The sequence below is a fragment of the Alnus glutinosa genome, chromosome 7 (assembly GCF_958979055.1).
Source record: "Alnus glutinosa chromosome 7, dhAlnGlut1.1, whole genome shotgun sequence".
Lineage (NCBI taxonomy): Eukaryota > Viridiplantae > Streptophyta > Magnoliopsida > Fagales > Betulaceae > Alnus > Alnus glutinosa.
The window spans coordinates 13,142,865-13,160,939 of record NC_084892.1 but is presented as its reverse complement, the minus strand read 5'-3'; the positions used below and the strand labels follow the sequence as shown (position 1 = coordinate 13,160,939).

Genomic DNA, 18,075 nt, shown 5'->3' with positions numbered 1-18,075 from the left:
TATTCCCTTGTTGTCTGTGTGTTTCACAGTGTCTTTGTAGTGCACAAATATTTGCTGGACTTATTTGTAGTGTGGAGCTTTAAGGGGTGTTCATGTAATATTTGTGTATTATTTAGACAACTGCTTTGTCAGATTTGTTTCTGACTTGAATGTAGGGGTGTCTTGTACCCCTCATTCTATCTCTGTAATGCTATTTTAGTAATGGAAGGAGCACATGCTTCTTTGTTCAAAAAAATAAATCATTTAAGGCCCCGTTGGTTAACATTCTTTCACTCATTTTCACTTTTTCCCGAAAAATAAAAAATAAAAATAAAAAATCAATATTTTTTCAAAACTATTATTAAACAACTTTCTTAACTTTTCTCTCACCAAAAAAAATAAAACGTATTTTTACTATTTAAACAAAAAATCAACAACAAAACGCATTACTAAACAACCCCTTATTTCAAAATCGGAATCTCAAGCTAATAGAATCGAATGGTTTTTTTTTTTTTTCTATTCAGATTGGGGAAAGAGAACAAAGATTACAAAGGGAGTCTTTCTCACTCTTAATCCTAATAAAATAAAGAGAATGAGAATGAGTGAGAATGCTTCCAAATATATGATGGGAAGCGGCCATTTTTTGCTACTAGATGTGCACGAGAGTTGGCACATCTTGAAATCTTCAAAGCAGTCCACTTTTCAAACAAGTAGATGTTGGTAAATGTCGAAGATTGTCACGCCCCCGTTTTGGGATATAAAAAAAACGCGAACTTGAGTGCTAAAAACAAACATCTTTAAATGGAAGCGTGCATTTACAACATATAAATTTAAATCTCCTACTTTATTATACCCTTCCATTAATAATTCTTTACAATACCTTGAATTCTCCAAGAGAAACATACTATACAAAATAAAGATTTGGTCAGTCCGCAATGATCTATTGCTCTTTGCGAGATCTATGCCAATACCAAGAAATGTCGACATCTTATTGGGTCATCTGGAAAGGGTTGAGGGAAAAAGGGGTGAGTTCGACAACTCAGTAAGGAAAATACAACACCAAGGGAATAAAACATGTTATAAACCTTTATGCCATAATCTTTAGTCATGCATAATGACAGATTTATTTTACTCACTGATAAGAATTAATTTCATATATAGTGAATTTCATAATGTATATTGTTTTACAACCTAAACCAAGTGTATGATTGATTTTAATTTATTTTGGATGATTTGAGTATTTTTGGATATATTGAAACTATGATGATGTCTAGAAGTATGAATAAGATATGTGATCTTTGAGTGATTATAAGTTGGAGATTATAGTTATGCAAAGTGTTTAAGAAATGACATACTAAACTGTTTATGATTTATAAGAAAACACGTGCTAAAAACATGATTCGTGATAAGAAATGTATTGTTTTAAAGCAGGAGGCATAATCATATGAACAATTAACAGAACAAGTGAATGAGAAATATAAATAATGGCATATGAAATTTATAATGATTTAATAAATTCTTTTTATCTGTTTTCCCTTTAATCCTTTATCTGTGGTTTAACCCTTTACAGACTCTACACCGCTGTTTCCCGTGAGCGGAGCACGTTGGCTTTTGTCACACAGACCTATGGACTCAGCCTGTCGTCACAGGGGAGAGCCGTACCGGGTTGGGGATCTTCCCTAGGTGAAGGCCAACCTCGGATGGTAGCACACACCGACTTACGGTATGCTTGCCATGCTACCCTATGGGTACCAATCATAACTGTAATAGTGCATCAGGGTTAAACAATTATTATTGCACATGAACGCTTTCTGTAATTCTGTAGGCTCTGCAATAACTGTAAACTTTACTTTAAAACTGTATGAGCCGCGTTCATAACTGTAGTCATGTGCAGAATTTAAACTTTAGATCCTCTTTTCTTTCAACACTATATTCTTGAATAAAATCATATACTTCGGAATGCTCTATAATCTTAACTTTCAAATGCTCTTTTTCATGACTATAAGTATACATAATCCATAACTTTGAAATGCTCTTAATTATGACTGTAATTATGCATAAATCATAACTTTAAAATATGCTTTTAATCATATCTGTGATTTATACACAAAATTCTTGAACAATAACATATGAGTAATAAAGCTTGGCATTAAAAATCACATAAGCAAACGCTTTGTAAAATTCCCCAACACTTTTTCAAATGATTTATAATAAAATCTTGTTGGGGGTTTTTCGGTGTTGTATTCCCTTACCTGAACTTTCCATTAGCGTCAGAATCGACTTTTTACCTAGATAAAACACAATGATGAATTTAGCGGAGCGTTTTGAAATTTCAGTTTTAAGACTTAAATTAATATATCCTATATAAATATCCTACATAACATGCAATCATAATTTTTCAAATACTTCCTATTAATAAAAAAATCTCTACCCAAATTCACTGTAGATATCTGATATCATTAATAAATAGCTCACAATAACTAAGCTCATAATCAAACCTAAAGCTATAGTCAATACTCAACTCTAGGAATCACAGGTAACACATTTATTTGAATATGTTAACCCTCAATTAACAATTCAATCCAACAAGTGCTATAAAAATTCTTCCAACTCATTTAGCCAATCCCTATAGACCACAAAATATAAATCCAAAATAAGACAACCAAACTCCTCATTTCACATATCATCAAGACAACTATCAAAGCCCATAATGCTAACCCAATTCAAAGCACAACTCAACACCCTCACTGCCAACATACCTAAAACAGGGAAAAATAACAAATCAACATCCATACCCAATATACCTAACCGGATCATCAAACACATAATCCAAAACCACTGAAATTTATTAATATTTGGCCATCATCAAAACAGGGCCTAAAATCACCAACAATAAAATACTCCAAATAAACCCAACATCACAGTAATTGACCAGAATTTATCCATTATCATCACACACAATTTATCAACAGAAACAATTGTAACCTCAAAACCATTTGGCCAACATCACCCTAAATCCAAACACTACAAAATCGGTTAAGTTACACAAGAAACCCAAATCTGTCACTGCCAAAATACAACCGGCCACAACACCCCAAAATAATCAAATACCCACTGCCGACACACACACACACACAAACAAGAATAACCCAGAAATTACCCATAGTTTCTGGACTTAGGAGTCGCCGGAAAATCCTATTGAAGCTTGCCGGAAAACGCACATGGAAAACCGGGTCTCCTCCCGGGTTCAGCGGGTCACAGGTTCGGGTTGTGGGCTCTACCGACGACGACTCAGCACCACCACCAGAAGATCGGCCTTGGTTCGTTGGAGAACTCACTGGAAATCGCGTCTCAGGCCGCCAGACATGGAGGGTCGGGCATCAGGGCTCTTGGGTCTGGCGGGTTGCGGGTCGCACGGGTCACGGTCACTCGGGTCTCCGAGTCTCTTCGGGTTACGGGCTCACTAGCTCGCCGGAAATCGGCCTGGGCATCCACCGGAATCGCACTGCCTCGCCAGATTTCAGTTCTGGCCACCAGAATTGCGCCACCTGGGTCGACGGGTCACGGCCTCTCTTCCCTCTTCGTCTCTCTTATGCTCAGTCTCTCTCTCTCTCTCTGGTTCTCTCCCTCTCTTCTCATCTCTCTGTCTCTCCCTGTCGGCATCTCTCTCTCTCCCTCAGCCTCTCGCTCACTCTCTATTTCTCCCTCTCCGTGTGTCTGCGTGCTCAGGAAGCATAGGGAAGAAAGAAGAAGAAAGAAAGAGTAACGAAGAAGGAAGAAGAAAGAAGACCAAGAAAGAGAGAGAAAAGAAGAAAATTATAAAAGAATAAATCAACTTGCCGTGCAAGTTCTTCTTTTTTCTTTTTTCTTTTTAACTTACTGATTAAGTTACTTACTTAATAAGTTTTTTTATTTTATTTTTATTTTTTTATTATTATTAAAAATCTGGGATATTACAGAGATGATAGGGGCACACAGCTAATATGTGAAAATGTGGCCTTTGTTGTTGTCATAATAATTAAAAGGGAGTCCCCTTCAAGCTGAATAGAAAGATAGCCATGTGAATTGGCTAAACTGATTGCAAGAAGGGCAGCTTGAGCCTCCCCCACAAAGGCCTTAGTAGGAGGCATTTTTATTTTTAGCTTTAACAATCAACAAACCCATCAACTTTATCGCACAAAACAACAAACACTACACAGAATGTTCGAGTGAAATTTTGCTTTCACTCCGACAATAAATAAACACTTTTTTATTTTAATGAAAGAGTGAATTCGGACGAGACCTGAAATAAAATTTGGGTTTGTTCCGACTTTTTAGTGCGAATCCACCGTTCGTCAGGTTCGAAGTGCGAATCTTTAGTGCTAAAAGATTTCTAGAGTTTCAGAGGGTAGTAGACGGGTTTTTTTTTTCTAAGTATGTAGAAGACGGGTTGTGTGGTGCAATGGGTGCTTAGGGTAATTCTTCACGGGGCATTTCAGACATTTTGGATGATAAAGTAAGGGCATATGCGTAATTTAACAGGGGCATATTTTCAAATTTAGATGGTTTTATTATTGAGGGTATTTTCGTCTTTTCAAAACGGCAGCTAAGGGCAAAAGGGAGAAAAAATCAGCTGAGACGGCACGTGACCCGCACATGACCCGTTGGCCGTTGGACTTAACACATATGATTAACGGAATAGGAAAAAATAAGTAACTTTGGTAGTTGAATGCTCTATTTTTGTCAAGTTGGTAGTTCATGGGGGATTTATGCAAAAATTGGTAGTTCATGGGGGAAAAGGTAATTACCCATAAATATTTTTCTACACTTTTCTTTATACACTGATTGCACGAGAGAGAGTGAGAGAAGGTAAAAGTGAATTTTTTCACTATCTTGCCGTGCTATTTATAGGCATATTTTAAGAGATCTATTCGGTGTTGTCATAAAAAGTTTAGTCGATGGAATGTTGTAGACTGTAGGCGCCGAAATTCTGTTTTTCATCCGTTTGTTTTCACACTTTGCTTCAGATTGTATCTTACTTTTTAAAACACTATAACTTTTTATATGATTCTCAGCATTTCTACCGTGCACAAAACACAAAGAGTATTGTATTCTTTGTTTGAAAAGTCAAGCAATTAGTCTTTTTCTTCTTTCTTCTTTTGATTTCCTTTTCTTCTACTATAGACGTTGACCCACTTAGACTTTTCTCTTTTTCTTTTATTTCTAAATTAAATACCTATTAATTAATCTTTGTATAAATTACATACAAATTTCCTAGTATTTTTAATTGATCTATTTTAAACCAGAGCATTTAAATCTTAAATGTTAAACTATTCATAATGCGAATCAGAGCCTTATTCGAACTGTCAACTTCTCAATTCAAACTAATGATATAAAATTAGACATAAAATATATTTTCCAAATATATTAAATCCAACTTAAAACTATATATATTAAAGTATTCTTAATCATCCTAATAAATTCCTTGGGTGCTACATTTTCTCATCCTTATTGAAATTTCATCCTTGAAATTTTAAGTACAATATAATATTTATAAGGATGCAGGCTTAAAACATATATATTTATTGCGCTCCCATTGAGCTACCTTAATAGACATCAAGGATTATCAATGCCAAGCGTATTATTCCTGCTTTTAATTGTCATTTCTAAGTCCTTACACTTGGCTCACTTGTACTTGTTCTTATGTCTTATATTACTACTTCAACTATTCCGACACTCAATGATTCAATTCTTAACTTATTATCTATACTCCTTTGTCACATCTACCCATAAATCACCATATTGCATATGTTCTTACAAGAATCACTCATCTCATCCTATTTTTCTTTCAATCTCAACTCAAACTACTAAGTCTTTTGAGTCAAATCAATTTCTAATTAGTAAACTACATATCACACTGTCTTTATATTTTTTTTCTACTAACTCTTGTCATCCAGTGACCTTATCTTTTATCTTTATTTGAGATCATCATTTTATATCAATATATATTCGAATTTTTCTAGCTTATCAACTTTTATGCGATATGCATTTTGACAACTAAAATTCTTCGAGCTCCATCATTCTAAAGTACTTTGTACTGTGTATCAATGTGAGCTACAATCTTTTTAAGCTTATTTCAATTGCTATGCTTAGATGCCACTATATCGTCTTTTGTATAACAGTCATCCATTAAGATGCCTAATAACATATTTTTCCACCATCACACCTCAAGAGATTCATCTCCAAAGTACCCCACGGGTCATAGTCTTATCATTATCTGTGGTCTATAGAGTAGCCTTACTATCATACTCACATTCTATTGTTTTATTCATGTGCCCTAACATTAATATTTTATTATTCCCTCGCTAAATTGATCTATGAGGTCGTTTATCATTTCTCTCAAGAGTCACTACTCTATATATCATTTTGTTCATCCAGGGTTCTGACGATTCTACCTACTAATCACATGATATGTCCTACACGCTTTAATTATAATGCTCGTATGCTTACGCAACATACCTGAGCTATTAAACCTAGTGGTGTTCACTTCCCTTTATATCCATATATTTCTACGTCGAACATTATCTAACTCTTATCTCTTGGCTCCATTAAAAAAAAAAAAAAAAAAAAAAAAAAAATCTTTACCTTACATCGAAACCTGACCTTAGTACGCCCATTAGACCACCCTCATGTCATATCTTAATCTATGTGGAACTAGTTTACTTGAAATGACCTTGATCATGGTACTCCCCTCCTTAAGAAGAAACTCATTATTCTAACTTACAACTTAATGAGGATCATTCATATTTTCTTTGTCTTAAATTCCAATATATCCTTCTGTATGGATATTTGAGCTAAACATTATCTCTTAGTAATCAAATCCTTAGTTGCCGCTGACTTCCATCTCAAAATTTCAGTCAGTAAATCTATTCTTTAAGCAACCTCAATGACATCCCATTGTATCTTTCACAATACTATAAATGGCAACCTCCACGTATTCATATGGTTTGTTCATTCTTTATAAGTCTCACTATCATTTCTTTTTGTTGGGTTCTAATGACATAGTCATAATACATGATATGCTATCAACTATACTTCTAAAATGTCAAAGCTTTTTGCATAGCTTACTAAGTTAAAAATTTACTCGTTCATAACTACACCAATCAATCTAACCACTTATAAGCTAAAAGCGAAATGAACTAAAAATGGTGTAAGAAAATAATCACCTTCTTAAATCTCTTTAATAAGATGCTCTAAATCCTGTACAGTTGACATGTCCAATCTAGCAATATTTATCTTATCAATCTCTTATCTAATTTAACGGTCATGGGAGGGGTGAAGGCTAAGGTGAATGGAAGTAATTTGTTGGGCTGAAGAGGGGTCAAAGAGGAGTGAAAGAAGGTTGGTGTTCTAAGATTTGGAGAAGAGGCTATTAAGATAAGCAATGCTAATGTTTGGAAGGTTGGTAATGTAACGCCTCGAAAATTAAATAATTAAAATACTTAACTTGGAGTGTTACTCGTAGCGCATTCACACTAATTAACTAGTAATTAGCTAAAATCACTCCACAACACTAATCTATCGGAGTCTATTATAACGGAAAGCGGAAAGAAATGATATGAGATATGTGATTATAAGATCTAACAATTCTCATGATCTTAGATCATGTGATATAATGATTCCCAATTATCTAATCATAATACTTTGATCATAGTCATATGATATAATGATTAAATAACACAACGTTATATCATATTATCATATTGTGTCATATGATTATCACTAGATTATATGATCATGTGATCTACATTCGAATGATAATCCATATGATCTAAATGCTAATGATAATTCTTAATTTGTAATTGTAATAAACACATTGTTGATTCCAATGCTAATCATTTAATTTGGGATTATATGATCATATAATCTAATAATCCATATGATCTTAAAACTTAAATCATATGATCTAACGATTTTCAAGTATCTAATAATAATAATTAGATCATATGATCATACTCATATGATATAATGTTTAAATTACACAATATTATATCCTATGATCAGGTGATTATATGATGATGTGGCACAATGTTATATCATAGGATCGATCATGTGATCTAAATTCGATTGATCATATGATCTAAATTATAATGATAATACTTAATTTTTTATTGTAACAAGCATATTGTTGATTGTAATGCTGTTCATTTAATTTGAGATTATATCATCATATGATCTAGTAATTCATATGATTTTAGAACTTAGAACATGTGATCTAATAATTTCTAAGTATCTAATGGTAATATTTAGATCATATGATATAATAATTAAATGACACAATGTTATATCCGAATATCATATGATTTAATGATTATATGATCATATGACAAAATGTTAAATCAAATGATTGTATAATCATGTTATCTAAATTCGATTGATGATATGATCTAAATTATAGCGATAATACTTAATTTTTTATTGTAACAAACACATTGTTGATTGTAATGCTATTAATTTAATTTGGAATTATATCTGCAACACCTAAGGAGTTTATTAGGTGAACTAATAATACTTTAGTATAAACAATAGTTTTAAGTTGGATTAAATATATTTGAACAATATATTTGATGTCTAATTTTAGATCCTCAGTTTGAACTGAGAAGTAAACAGTTTGAATTAGGCTTTGATACACATTATGGATAGTTTAACATTTAAGATTTAAATACTTTGATTTAAAATATATTAATTAAAACAGTGAGAAATTTGTATGTAAATTATACAAAGACTAATTAATGGGTCTTTAATTTAAAAATAAAACAGTAAGAAAATTTTAAGATGGGTTTCAAGTAAGTAGTTTTAAAGGAAATATAAGAAGAAAGAACAAAATTTTTTTGGGTCAATATGTCTTTAGAGAAAAAGAGAGAAACCAAAAACAATAAAGAAATTAACAAAAAAACAAAACAAGAAGGAAACAATTTTATTTGACTTTTCAAACTTTGAACTTTCAAAGATGTGAAAGGCACAATTGTTAAGCTAAGACAAGTCTGTATGTGACTTGAGAAATTGGTAGAAGGCTTGCACAACCTTCATGAATCTGTTTAGAAGGCTTGCGTGATACTTGAAGCAGGTGTGAAAAGGAAAATGATTGCTGCGCCTAAAACATATCCAAACAGTGTAAACTTCTATCAAAATACCGATTTTCTCCCTTAAGCTTGCCTATAAATAGGCTGAACCTGCAATAGTTTTTTTTTCACAAAAAAATTTACTTCTCTCGTAATGACAGTAAACAAAAAAAAAAAGAAAAAAAGAAAAGGAAAAAAAAAAGATAAATATTTAGAGTAGTGAGGAAATTTTGGGCTACTTAAAATGAATTACTAGGTATAAATTATTTTATCCTTAGTTTATGTTCATTATAGTTATTAGAATTTAAATTATGTTCATATAATGTCTAAATTGTTGGGGAAAGTGTAATTGAATATCTCAGGGAAGAATATTATATTCAATTATTCTTTTAAAATTACAAATGCGTTGTTGTACTGCCTAAATATTTTTATGTATTTTACAATAGCGCCGTTGTGATGCCCAAACAATACTAAGATATTTTATATATGTTGTTATGATGCCCAAATAATTTTAAAATATTTTAGATAAGTCGTTATGATACCCAAATAATATTAAAAACATTTAGATATGTCGTTATGATGCCCAAGTTGCATTTATGACATTGTAAACATGGCGTTATGTTGCCCAAATTTTTAGGATTTAAAATAAGGCTTACGAATGAGAAATAAAGAATATAGACTAATATGGAGATACAATGTTAATGCATAAAATATACGAAGGCGCAGAAAGTCATATTAAGAGTATAAGCCTGAACTGTAAGTTCAAACTTACTGACCTTGCATTATTTTACAAAAGCATGTTATATATGTTTTTTTTGAGCCATGTTATTTTGATTACACATATGAATATATTTTGAGATGTTTTACATATGTGTTAAATGAAAATGTGATTTGCGAAAATGATAATATTATATGGAAATTATGTATGAATGCATGCAAAGGCCCAGCAGTTAGGTGGGGATTGTGCGCCTAACACTTCGAAGTTATAAAAGGGATAAATTATTAGCCACCTTGCAGTTAAGTGGGGTAGCACTTGACACCTCGAAGCTGTAAGAGGGATAAATTATTAATAACCTTGCGGTTAAATGGGGTAGCACTTAGCAAACTCTTGAGCATAAGTGAAAGTATAAATTCACTTATTGTCATGATGAGATGTTATGTTATGTTCTACAATGTTGTTTGCTTAAAGTATGATAATTTTAAGTGATATTTTACTTATCATACTATGAATTGTTTTACTGCTTCATATTATAAAATGTAGAGTTAATTATGTAGTAAGAAAATGCAAATGAAGATATTTATGTTTTATGATTATATATAAAACTGTCTATCACATGATTTACTATTTAGCCATACTTTTATTGAAAAAAAACTTTGTGAAAACCTCGCATACATGGCTGTCTAATAAACACTAGTGATGAGATATTTTATAAACAACTGAGGGCTTAAATTATAAATGGTTAGTTTTGTAATACCTAGAAAAATACTATGCTTAGGATGATAATGCATAAATAAAAAAAATGTGTGCACATGGATGCATAAGTATAAGGCCTAATAATTATTATTGCTAGTTTAAATAGAATTGTGTGTATATATATATATATATAATAGTAAAGAAATTACTAACCAAAGTCGATCGAGCGACTCTACAGTCAATCGAGCGACTTTGGAAGCGGAGTCGATCGATCAGATATTAGATCGATCAAGCGACTTAAAATTTGCGGGTAAATAGGATCGATCGAGCGACTTTAAGGATGATCTAGCGATTCTGGGTCGAAGTTGATCGAACGACTTAATCATCCAGTGCGATGCAGTTTATGTGTAAACAGCAATAGACGATTTTCAACCTTTGATTCTTGAACCCACACCATGTTCTCGGTTCCAAATGATCATATCCCCTTCTAGTTAGTCTAGTTAGCCCAATTTAGTTCAATAACAATTAGATTTTTATAGATATCTAGTAATAATTACCTAAATATATGAAAATCCTATTCTAGAAGATATGGAAGATTCGATTGCTATTTTCTCAAATTGAGGTGTCTTAAATCGTCCATTGAGACCCACAGCTACTAGTTTAATCTTGACTATCCAAGATTGCTATATAAGGAATGCATGGGTGATTGATTTCCATGAAGAAAAGCCAAGATTTCTGCCCAACTCTCTCTCACGTAATATGCTGTCTTCTTCCCTGTTATAGTGCAGCAACTCTGAGCACAAAAATCCCCTTGTTTCACCTTACTTTCTAATACCTAGTAAGCTAGATTTAAGCCTCAAATTACCCTCATTCCATCACCAAATCAGTAGGAATCAAGTTAGAATCAACCTTTGTTTCTTTAGACCAAAAACAGAGCATCTATTGGTGGAATTTCTGTTTGGACAATAACCTCTCATCCTCATCTGAGTCACGTTAGGATAGCCACAGTAAGTATCTTCTCCCTTAAACTCCTCAAAAAATAAATAGTTCTTTTGCTATTTTTAAACCATGATTTATTCCTCCATTGATGAAGTAATGATTACGTACTTATATGTGTACTTGTGTGTGAGTTTGCTAACTTATGTTATATATATGGCTAAAATGTTTGTGTATCGAGGAAAAATGATGCAAAATATGAGTTGTGAAGTGTAAGTGTGCTCTGTGTGGGTGTGAGTGTATGCTGTAAAAAGAAAAATAAAGAAGGAAGAGGTGAGTTTGTATTTGAAAAAGAGGTGTGTGCATGTGTTTATAAAAATATAGATGTCTGTGTGTGCTATACGGATAGGGAGTGCTTACAAAGAAAGAAATGAGTTTATATGTGTGTGTGTGCGTGTATGTGCTTTATTAGGTGACACTTGTATTCTAGTTTTAAACTTAAATGTCCACTAAGTGCTCTATATATATGTCAAAATGTATTTTTAGATGAAGGTATGTTTAATGAAAAATGGTAACTTTAGTCACGTCGTCTAACTATTTTTAATAGTCCAATTTGTATTTTATGCCTCCCATCTTCTTAGATAAAATACTTGTATGGGATAAATAAGTATAAGATTATATTTATTACATTTAAATCTGTAGCCGTTACAATTTCTGAAAAAATAGGTATAGTAATAATAATAAATATTTTCATAGAGCTTTTATTAATCTATTATTATTACGTGATTGTAATTATGCAGTTTTAGAGGGAAATCTTTGGAGCAGAAATAGTAGGTATCTCTATACTTACTGATGACGAAGCTTGTTGATTTTTCCTATAATATTATGTTTACTGCTTTATTTACTTGTTTGCGCATGTGGTTTTGCATATTTTATTATTTTAATAATCCGTCTAATAACAAGTTGTTGGATCAAGATCCACAGTGGGTACATGAGGCTTCACTAGAGTTCCAAGGTTCTCGGTGAATGAGAAAGTACTTGAAAAAAAAAATAAATACAAAAACTGGTGTACCAAGGTCACCAGGAAACCAAGGCTTCCAGGAGCCTAGGCTCCCAAAAAATATAATTAAAAGTTAAAGTAAGGAAGCCAAGGCTTCAAATAAAATGCTAATCGTGCCAAGGCCAATAGAAGAGTGAAAAAAGGGAAATACCTAAAACTCTGCCTTTAAAACTGTCATACTATTGCTTTATGATTACGTTTATATTCGATATATGACTATGATTAGCGACCATAGATTATATATTGCTTATACATGTGATTATAAAGCCATTACATTATGTTGCATTTATTAAATAAATCAGCACTCATTATATTATGGGAAACATCGGACTCACTTTAGTATTTTGTGTTGTTGCTTTTCTCTCTGTGTTATGTGCTAAATCAGGTTATGAGAGGAAGAATATCAGGACTAATCAGACTCTTAGATGGATCCTGATACTATTATTTGAGGCTAGACTGCCTCCTTTTTGGGAACTACCATGTTGTAGTTCATTAACTTAGTTTAAAGACAATATTTATAATTCTGCAGTTATGTAATTATTAAACCCTAGTTATTTTGGCTTGTATGATTGTATATGCCCTATGAGGCATGACAACTACTACTACTTTTGTATAATTATGCTGAGTTACTTATTATATCTATTTTGAAGTATTTCAGTAGAAGCTCTGAAGTGTTATTTAATTCCCAAGTCTGTATTACATTTATATATTCTGTTACCAACATTTAACTCTGATGAGTTAGTAATGTCACGTGAAAATTCAAAAAATTTCACTTACGCTTTTTGTAAAAGCGGGGCGTTACAAGTTTGCTTGAACTTACTGAACCGTGGACTCACTCTTCCACCTATAAATTTTTATAGATGCTGTTGAGGAGGAGGAGGAGGAAGAAGAAGAAACAGACCTATTCGAATGCCCGATATATGACTAGAGAAGCTGACTGGAGGCCTAAGCTTTTGGAAGGACTAGTGTACTTAATGTCAATAGTGAAAATACTTGTAATTTTAGATGTGTTCATTTTAGAATGCCACTTATGGCAACTTCTGATCTACAATGTGTTATTAATAACGTTGTAAGAGATGTAGCCTGCTACATGTGGCAGTTTTGGTAAACTAAGTTCTTAATTATTGATATTTATAATATGTGAAGTTCTTAGATGCTCTGGTACAATTATACTTCTGAAGAAAATTTGGATCTTTTAAATAAAAAAAAAAAAAAAAAGTCTGCTGCTATTTTATGTTGTAGTGTTACGTGTAATTTTAGATAATTATACTTATGACTTGTTTAGAAAGCTGGGGCGCTACAATATCATCATATGATCTACCAATTCATATGATTTTAGAACTTAGAACATGTGATCTAATAATTTATACGTATCTAATGGTAATACTTAGATCATATGATATAATGATTAAATGACACAATTTTTATATCCGAAGATTAAATTATATGATCATATGACACAATGTTAAATCAAATGATCATATTATCTAAATTCGAATGATAATTCATATGATCTAAATTATAATGGTAATACTTAATTTGTGATTATAACAAACACATTATTAATTCCAATACTAATCACTTAATTTTAGAATATATGAATCATACTATCATTGTTACATACACTCATACATACATTGACAAACTATATATTGTATTAGTATGAATTTGTATACTTATGTGACATTATGTGGTTATAATATTATACTTATGAGTTATGAATCATATCATATGATATGAAATTATTTATAATAAATAACAAGTTTGATAATTGTGAGCCATATTTATCCTAACTCCTAAGTATCTAATGATAATACTTATATCATATGATATCACATTCCATATGATCTTAGATCATGTAATTCATAATTCTTAAGTATCTAATGTTAACATTTAAATTATATGATCATATTCATATGATACTGATATAATGATTAAATGGGGTAGCATAAATATAAATTATAAATAACGTATATAAATATAATATATATTACTTAATTGCTAATATACATACTTTGGTACTTATATTTTTGTAAGTATACGAGCTAGGCTCATAAACGTTAATCGAGTCCAGTTAAGCTTTATATGAGATAGGCTTATGAGCCCTAACCGAGTTGGGCAAGTGGGTTGGGTTGAGATTTAACCAAGCTAGGTCACGAGCCTTTATCGAGTCTCATTGAGCGAATCAAATATGTATCACTTACTAATAGAACGAGTTTCTACAGTAATAAGCGGGGTTGTACAAAATCAAGTTCAAGTTTGGATCAGATTTAACCGAGCGGGTTATCGGACATACTGGTTTATGTACAGCCATAATGTCTTCGATGTCTGTCTTATATACCATATATAATAGAGACAATAAAAAGCCGTCGCTCATATGGTTTTATAAAAAAATACCAGTTTTAAATTTCATATTAATGACAACAAAAGCGTTGTTTCTGATATATTTATATCTGAGATGACAAACTTCATCTCCAATATGATTTCATATAATAAATATAGATTTTATATACCATTTTTGTGACAACATAAACTGATATGTTCATATTAGCAACAACTATAATCGTCGCGAATGTTGTTTTATAATATATCTTGATTTTATATACTATATCAATGATGACATTAGTGTTGTCGTTAGGGGTGTAAACGAGCTGAGCTACTCGTGAGCTTACTCGAGATCGGCTCGAATAAACTCGACTCGTGCTCGAATCGATTATTAAATGAGCTACTCGTGAACACGAAAATCAAACTCGATTATTAAACGATGCAAACTCGTATAAACTCGACTCGACTCGACTAAAGCTCGTGAACCCGCTCGTATAAGGATCGACTCGTTTATTAAGGCTCGACTCGTATATATATATATATATATATATATATATATATATATATATATATATAACTAGTTTTATAATATAGTATATTAATAAATAATATACTATATGTAAGCATAAATTAAGTAATAAATAACAATAGTTATTAGTTAGTATATATTAATTGGTTATAGGTATATAAAATAATAAAAGTGAATAATATCAATAATTAATTATTAGTCATATGATATAATGACAATTTGTATACTTAATCATATTATTCATGTTATATAATAAGATTATATGGCTATATGATCATATAATAATATAACATTGTGCCATATGACATGTAAATATAAAATATGCAATCACTTTATTATATGTTATGAGTTTATCATTAAATACTTAATAATCATTACATCACGTGATTTAAGATCTAAGATTTAAGATCATACGAGTTGTTAAATCATGTTAATACATTAAATATGCTATCATATGATAATACTTAGATCGTATGATCATATAATATTAGTATTATTAGTAGGTTGTTATAAATTATGATTTATGACTCATAAATTCATAATGATCAATTTGACCATATTTAATTACTTATTATAGATTCATAGATAATTGTAATTCAGATTCTAGACTCATTGGCAATTGCCTTATTGTTTGCTTTTATTGCAAAATTCTAATACGTGCAAGTGCACATTATTTTGAAAATTTGTGGTTTAATTTTTATTTATTTATTTTTTTTGCTAAAGTCAATAATTTAAATTATGATACGAGCCGAGCTCGAGCCGAGTACTCGAGCTCGGGATCGACCAAAATGGCCGAGCTCGAGCTCGAGCTCGGACAATAGTTTTTGTTACGCGAGCCGAGCTCGCACAAGATTTTTCAGCTCGTGTCGAGCTCGAGCTCGAGCTCGAGCTTTACTGTTTGTTAAACGAGCCGAGCCCGAACAGGCAATACCCGCTCAGGATCGGCTCGTTTACACCCCTAGTTGTCGTTGATATGTTTGTATTAGCGACGACCAGCAACAAGGGGATAACTTCAATTCGGTCGTGGTAGAAAGTGGGGTTTTTTTGCCTGCCAATGAAAATTTGACACGTAAGCCTGAAACAAAATAATCAAATAGATGCAATACACTCTATTTTTTCAATGTCTGCTACAGCCTACAAGCTTACAAACTCTCCTCATATTCTCTCCTCAATTCCTCATATTCTTTAGCGTCTGAGACGAACGCTGCCGCCGCCCATACCAGGACTTCTGAGAAATTCCCACACCGGTAACTCTTCGTCTATTTCTCTGTCTGTGTTCTCTCTCTCTGATTTTCTTTGTCTATCTTTCTCTGTCTCTTTCTTTGTCGGGGTCCTCTCTCTTTGATTTTCTCTCTGTCTTTCTTCGTCTCTCTCTCTGTTTGTCTTGTTCAACCACAAAATGGTAATGGTCGTGAAAATGGGTTCTATTGATGTCCAACTAGATTATTATTTGGGTTTTATTGGTGATAGTTGGCTTTTTTTGTTTTTTGTTTTAATTCATTCTTCGGTCCTAATTCAAGTGTAAATCAATTATTTCATAAGTTTTTATATATTCTAAAGGAAACAAAATTGCATTAACGCACACAAGGTATATGATAAAATGCCTCAACTAATCTGTCGAATTACTAATTGCATGGAAATCAAGACCAATGGAGAATCACCGAGGCGATATTGGATCACTCTTTCCGGATTTGCTCTGAAAAGAATGTGAAAGTTGAAACCAAAGTAATTCTTGGTGATCCAAAAGAGAAGATTTGTAAATTTGTTGAGAATTTGCAGGCCGATTTGCTTGTGATGGTGTCCTGTGCTTTTGGTCCTATTAAAAGGATGCTTTTGGGAAGTGTAAGTAACTATTGTACCAACCATGTGCAATGCCCAGTAATCGTAGTCAAGGGCAAGGGGACTGCCTGATTAGCTAAGATAGCTTACCTTTTGCACATGTCGTCAGTTTGTGCTGATCCACCAATTTACTGACATACATATATATACATATAAACAACAAAAAAGAAAAGAAAAAAGAAGCTATTTTCAACACGATGAGGAGCTATACAACAACACCTTCATCCTTGGTAGTCGAAAAAATGTCCACTAGTTTCAGCTCCTCAGAAGTAAAAAAAAAAAAAGCAATAATCTCAACACAAATTACACTAACAGAAGACTACCAAAAATACAGAACAGTGTGTGTTACAGAGTTGCACTTTCAGCTCCAGGTAGGGGTGTAAACGAGCTGAGCTACTCGTGAGCTTACTCGGGATCGGCTCGAATAAACTCGACTCGTGCTCGAATCGATTATTAAATGAGCTATTCGTGAACACGAAAATCAAACTCGATTATTAAACAATGCAAACTCGTATAGACTCGGCTCGACTCGATTAAAGCTCGTGAACCCGCTAGTATAAGGATCGACTCGTATATATATATATATATATATATATATATATGTTAAAAATAAGTTTTAATTTGTTAATATATAACTTATTTGTATAATATACTATATATAAGAATGAATTAAGTAACAAATAAAAATAGTCAATAAATATTAATTGATTATAATTATTTGGTTGTATCAATATGTATATAAAATAGTAAAAGTGAATAATATTAATACTTAATTGTTAATCATATAATCATATGATATAATGACAATTCAAATACTTAATCATATAATTCATATTATATTATTTATGTAATATAATATGATTATATGATCATATAATAATATAATTAACAT

At 31.9% G+C, this 18,075-nt stretch overlaps 1 long non-coding RNA gene across 1 annotated transcript; it reads right to left on the bottom strand.

Moving 5' to 3' along the window:
- Positions 1-492: 492 nt before the first annotated feature.
- Positions 493-3,771, bottom strand: LOC133874179 (uncharacterized). The gene is made up of 3 exons (XR_009901218.1): positions 3,140-3,771; positions 2,232-2,267; positions 493-979 (listed from the first exon to the last, which is right to left on the bottom strand). It is a non-coding gene; the product is annotated as an uncharacterized LOC133874179 (long non-coding RNA).
- Positions 3,772-18,075: the final 14,304 nt, after the last annotated feature.